At 36.0% G+C, this 6,726-nt stretch overlaps 1 pseudogene across 1 annotated transcript; it reads right to left on the bottom strand.

Moving 5' to 3' along the window:
- Positions 1 to 1,344: 1,344 nt before the first annotated feature.
- On the bottom strand, positions 1,345 to 2,530 carry LOC124825920 (oil body-associated protein 2B-like; annotated as a pseudogene). Its single transcript, XR_015779862.1, has 2 exons — positions 2,010 to 2,530; positions 1,345 to 1,879 (listed from the first exon to the last, which is right to left on the bottom strand). The product of XR_015779862.1 is annotated as an oil body-associated protein 2B-like (transcript).
- Positions 2,531 to 6,726: the final 4,196 nt, after the last annotated feature.

Raw genomic sequence — 6,726 nt, 5'->3', positions numbered from 1 at the left:
AGACCCTAGACCCTAGACCCTAGACCCTAGACCCTAGACCCTAGACCCTAGACCCTAGACCCTAGACCCTAGACCCTAGACCCTAGACCCTAGACCCTAGACCCTAGACCCTAGACCCTAGACCCTAGACCCTAGACCCTAGACCCTAGACCCTAGACCCTAGACCCTAGACCCTAGACCCTAGACCCTAGACCCTAGACCCTAGACCCTAGACCCTAGACCCTAGACCCTAGACCCTAGACCCTAGACCCTAGACCCTAGACCCTAGACCCTAGACCCTAGACCCTAGACCCTAGACCCTAGACCCTAGACCCTAGACCCTAGACCCTAGACCCTAGACCCTAGACCCTAGACCCTAGACCCTAGACCCTAGACCCTAGACCCTAGACCCTAGACCCTAGACCCTAGACCCTAGACCCTAGACCCTAGACCCTAGACCCTAGACCCTAGACCCTAGACCCTAGACCCTAGACCCTAGACCCTAGACCCTAGACCCTAGACCCTAGACCCTAGACCCTAGACCCTAGACCCTAGACCCTAGACCCTAGACCCTAGACCCTAGACCCTAGACCCTAGACCCTAGACCCTAGACCCTAGACCCTAGACCCTAGACCCTAGACCCTAGACCCTAGACCCTAGACCCTAGACCCTAGACCCTAGACCCTAGACCCTAGACCCTAGACCCTAGACCCTAGACCCTAGACCCTAGACCCTAGACCCTAGACCCTAGACCCTAGACCCTAGACCCTAGACCCTAGACCCTAGACCCTAGACCCTAGACCCTAGACCCTAGACCCTAGACCCTAGACCCTAGACCCTAGACCCTAGACCCTAGACCCTAGACCCTAGACCCTAGACCCTAGACCCTAGACCCTAGACCCTAGACCCTAGACCCTAGACCCTAAACCCTAAACCCTAAACCCTAAACCCTAAACCCTAAACCCTAAACCCAGAAATAAATAAAGAAACAAACCAAGAAATAAATAAAGAAACAAACCTAAAGAAAGAACGAAGATCAAGATTAACTGCCACTAGAAACAGAAATTAATTGAGCTATTAATGCCCAAAAGAAAAAGAACAAGAAAGAATCAAGAAAGAACAAAAAAAAAAATTAATTGCCCAAAAAAGAAACAAGAAAGAATTAGGAAAGAACAACAAGAAAGACGAACGAAATTTAATTATCGGAACGAAGATTAATTTCCAACCTTAAACTCGTGTCACAATGAAAGAAAGAATAATAGAGAACGAAATTAATTACCCCAAAGAAAGAACAAATATCAATTGCCAATTCCCAATCGTAAAACCTGTGACGAAGCCGTGTCACTGAGAAAGAATAAGAAAGATTGAAGATTAATTGTCTGAAAGAAAGAACAAGAAAAAACAAGAAAGAACAAAGATTAATTGTCAGTGAAATGGTTGTAGTAGGAAGATTGATTGCCAATGATATGGTTATCCTTAAAAACAGCTTATGTCATTAAGCTTTAGATACAATCCATCAACATATATATAAAGTTGGGTGGAGGAAACACTTCACAGACAATTATTATCCGTCAAATGTAAAATTTCATAACTCTGATTTATTAGCTAAGAAAATGAAAGAAAGAGTTGGTATATTGAGTGAGTCAAGGAAAAGGTGCCCTCAACTTGATCTGAGTCTCGTCGATGTCAATGGCAAATCCTTTGCCATGCTGCTTCCAATAGTCAGCCCAGGGATTGATCATCTCTGGATCAGGAATCTCCACCCTTGAGCTTTTCAGGCTCTCTGAGGAAATACTGTACTTGGCATCCCTCTCATGCACCAGCTCAGCCCTCACCAAACCAGGACTTACTGCTTGTGGAGACATCATCAGCGCAGGTGCACCTATAGGAAGCTTGTCCCCTGCATTTATAATTTTCACCAACTAACCAAGAAGATCACACCATTACTTTTAGACTAATCGATAGGGCCAATCAGAAATTGGATCAGTTTACTTAAATTTAAACTAAAGGTCTTTGAAATAAATTTTCACCTCTGTCAGCCTGCCACGTACATCAGAATAAAAACCTCATAAGCATGAGAATGCCAAAGTTTCTGTTCCTCCGGTGGCATAGTTTCAAAGATATCATCAGAAACAATATACTCCACACCTATGAAGCACACAACCAAAACATTAAACAAATCAGATATTAAGTTTTGAGAAAGTTGAAACAAAAAGAGAGAGAAAACAAGAAGACCAAGAATCAGATATTGAGTTTTGAGAAAGAACACGCGTCTTTATGGGTTCCAGTGACTGTATCATCATCGCACCCTTATCGATCATGTGCTGCCCACTCCCATCGCCTTTCCCGGAGTTAGTTCTGGACCCTTCGCCGGAGTCGGTTCCGGTGACCTGTCCGTGGAGGCCATTAACTCTTGCAACTGATCAGTCTCTCTCTAGAGCGTGTGGAATATCTTACCCTCCTGACTTGTATATATAAGCCGAAGATGGTGAACGTGGGCTGAGGCTTTGGTTCCACGCGGACATGCAGCGATGTTAACGTGGCTGATTGTAGTGAAACGTCTATCACAATAAATGAGACAAATAGATAGATGGAAGGACACCTACAACGACAAACCATCACTTAGTTCGTTGTTCATGTATCATAAGTGCAATAAAAAAAACATGCTTTTTATGTTACCTGTCCCACAAATAATGTAAAATGGTCATATTTACGTTCATATAATTACTTGACTCTTTAACCTTGGATGTCGTACATATGACTTGAAAAAATGACAGAAAATTCAAAAGTTTTCCATGCACCTTTTTATCTTAAATTTTTTTACAATCAATGGTTAAACACACTTTTCACTAATGAATGAATTAAATGTAAAACATCTTTATTTAACTTTAAAATATATTCTAATTTATAATCAATTATAGTCTCCATAATTATACTAATTTAATGTGAAAAATACCAAGATAATATTTATTTTATGGCTATTGATTATTTTTGTCGGTCATGGTCAAATCTTGGATTAAATTAACCTGTATGGAGATTACAAGAGAATATATAAAAAGAATGCAATACAAGTTAAGTAAGATCACATTATTTATATACTTTTATTTGTTTGAGTATCAAATAACATTTAAAATTGATGTAATAAACTGGCATACAAATTAGATAATTGCTGATATATAAATATGTATATATATACATATATATATATATATATATATATATATATACATATATATATATATATATATATATATATATATATAAAAGTTTATTAGTAAAACATTTTTAATCTAAAAAGCTAATTTTTTAATTTTTAACAAATTATAAGTTAAGAGGTTATGGAATTCACCAAATTTTTGTTAAAGACAAAGTCTTTATTTTCAATATTCATTGTAAGTTTATCATTACTTTATTAAATATGAATTAAAAGTCACTGCGTAAACTTTACAAATTTAGTAATACTTCGTTAACTTTTGGTTCTTCATTGTTTAAAGGTTTAATACCTATTTTGGTTTTCAGTTTGTAGGATGTATTTAAAGTTGTCCTTTTTTTAAGTTCACAATCGTTCTATATTTTGCAAAAACGATTCACGTTAATCCTTTTTGTTTACGGCATTAAAAAATTAATAGAAAAGTTGCTTATCTGGCGAAACCTGAATGAGTTGTACAATTTATTTATTACGTGGCATTCTCGGTTTCTTCGCTCTGCATTTCTCTCACTCTTCTACACCTTCCTTCTCCTCCTCTTCTCTCTGGTGGAAAAACTTTTTCTCTCCACTTCCTCAAACTCCACCATTTCTTCCTACCTCCAAGTCCTCACGCTGCACCCTCACCTTGTCGGAACAAATCAAATTCCGAATTTGTGTTTTAAAATATACTAAGGTTAAATTTATGCCCTATCTTTAAACATTTCAAAGTTGCAAAATCCATGAAAATATGAATAAAACCTAATGCTAATAGCACTAAAAGATTACCAAATACAACTTCATTCATATATTCTTGACCAAAATATTTATGAAATAGTTTAGAACACCGGAAGTCGGTAAACTGTATTCTACATATCACTAACCGAAAATATTGAGAACCTTTTTCTCCAACATGAGAGAAAATTATTAAAAGGGATAAACACAACCAGACATTTTTTACTGTTCTGTTTAATTATTCATATACACATAATAGTTCAGGGTTTGTTCATCATCAGCTAAACCCAAGCATATGAATTCCGCTACTTCATCTTATAAGCCAGGAGCTGCAAATAAAAATTGTTCGGAAGGGCGGGGAGATGGGGCGCGATGCAGTAGTGGAGAGAGCGGAGGCGCACGGGGCGATGGCGATGTTGGTTTACAGCAAGGGTGAGACATTAGGATTGAAAGATAGTGAGGTTTTTTATCCCAGTAAAACAAAATTGAATAAACATAAATAAATTATGTTTGAAGCAGCGTCCGATTAGGGATTAGAGTTTGGGAAAAGGGGAATAGGGTTTGGGAAAAGGGGATTAGGGTTTGGGAAAAAGGGATTAGGGTTTGGGAATTAGCGTGCGATTATGGATTTCACAACGGAGAAGAAGGAATCAGAGAACAACAATGCCAGTAACCCAGAAAATGCTCATCAAACTTTAGATTCTTCTTCTCAATTAGTGTTGACACTTGATTCAAGCAATAAAGAAACCAAAGAACAACAATCTCATGAACTCAAAGTTGGTCTTTACCCTCTTGACAACTAAATTACAGTGTGATTGATTAACGGTGACGATAATTACAGTGATTGAAGAAGATGAAGAAGTGTGATAAAGCTTTTGAGTGGAAAATGGACTGCCACGTGACAGCTTATTGGCTGAGCTTGCCAACTAATTGGACATGTCATTTAATTTTAGCCAGCAGAGTAACTATGTCATTAGTCTTTTAACGCCGTAAGCAAAAAAGATCAATTTAAACTGTTTTTGAAAATATAGGACATTTGTGAACTTTTTGAAAAAAAGGAGGACAACTTTAAATACACCCTACAAACCGAGGGACCAAAATAGATATTAAACCTTGTTTAAAAGGTTTTTAATGCGATAATGTAATTATATACGCACTTGGTGTTTTTGAATGTGCGTTTTCTTATTATTTTTTATAAACAAACAAACATGTATAATTGAAACATGACAGAAAGAAGGAGGCATGATGAAATTGAACACAAAAAGTTATTAATATTATTAGTTTATAAAGTATTATGCATAATTTCCCTTGTAAGCCAAACCAAGCATGGACTAGAAGGGTTTGCTAACGTTGTGTTGTACATCCATTGTTGTAGAATCGCAGTTGCAAAGGCAATATCCCACAAGACACACCGTAGAGCAATTTGGGCTGTGCTTAGCAGCAAAAGCTTGTTGTATAAAACCTGTAAATAAAATAAAAATAAAAATAAAAATAAAAATAAAAATAAAGGAATACCCAAGAAAAATATATATTGATCTCTGCAGTTTGAAAATAAGGTGTGCATTCAAACAAGTGCCACGGAAGAAGGTAGGGAAATACCAGATGCAACCAGAAATAGAAACATAAAGAATGCCAATTGATGAACTGAAGCTTTTGCCATTTTTTTTTTGGATGATTTTGCTGCAAGGAATATGATGTATGCAAAGATTTTTTATCTTGGATTGGGAGTTATGATATGCTACATATTAATATATTAAAAAATGATTTACTATGAATTGATTTAAGAATAAATATGATTTACTATGAATTGATTTAAGAATAAATATATTTTTAGTAGAGCTGTCAAAACTGGCCACCCGGCCCGATCCGACCCGGCCCACTACGGGTTGGTCACTTAGTGAGCCAACTCAACTCAGCTCATTTATTAGCGAGCCAGAAAAATTCGAACGCGGCTCGACCCACCACGGGTTGGTGGGTAAACGGGTTGGCTCACTGACTCACTTAATTACAATTCTTTTAAAATAAAAAGAAATTACAAATTTTCTATAATACAAATCTAAACAAATTTCACTCCCAAATTTGACTCGGGTGTTTAATTTATTTTGAAAATAAGGAACTTAAATAATTTTTTCAAGCAAAAATAAAATAATAAATATTTTTTTATAAAATTAAAATTAAATTTTAATAAAATAAAATTAGGTAAGTGGGTTGGTGGGCCAACCTGGCCCACCACGGGTTCAATCCGCATGAGCCGGGTTTAAACGAGCCGGGTTGAAATCTGACCCGCATAAAAAAAATACAATTTTTTCTAACCCAACCCGACTCAAACCCGTGGTGGGCCAGGTTGGCTCGCGGGTTGCGACCCATTTTGACAGCTCTAGTTTTTAGCCTATAATTTTAAAATAAAAATTTTTATTTATGTTCAAAATTTTGATATATTTTGGTTATTAAATTTTAAAATATTAATTTATATTGTCATTTTAATCTAATTAATTGAATTGTTTACCTTATTTGTTTGACGTGTTCCAGCTTTAATATATGTTGAAAAATATATTTAATAGATCAACAAAATTTAATGTAATTAGATTGAATGATTATATTAATTTATTTTTAAAGTTTAGAGACAAAAAGTATCAAAGTTTCCAATTTCGTTACAAGATTCAAAGACTAAAAACATACTTAACGAGATGAAAAAATTAATGTTATTAAAACAAGTTGAAATTGGTGAGTTAACCTAACCCATCACAGGTTCGGATCAAATTAGATTAAAAAAAATTAAAATTTTGATACGAATTAATTTTAAATTCGATTCACTAAAATCCGACTCA

Source organism: Vigna umbellata, chromosome 5 (genome assembly GCF_029865625.1).
Source record: "Vigna umbellata cultivar VRB3 chromosome 5, Vumbellata_1.0, whole genome shotgun sequence".
Lineage (NCBI taxonomy): Eukaryota > Viridiplantae > Streptophyta > Magnoliopsida > Fabales > Fabaceae > Vigna > Vigna umbellata.
This window is presented reverse-complemented; position numbering and strand designations above follow the sequence as displayed.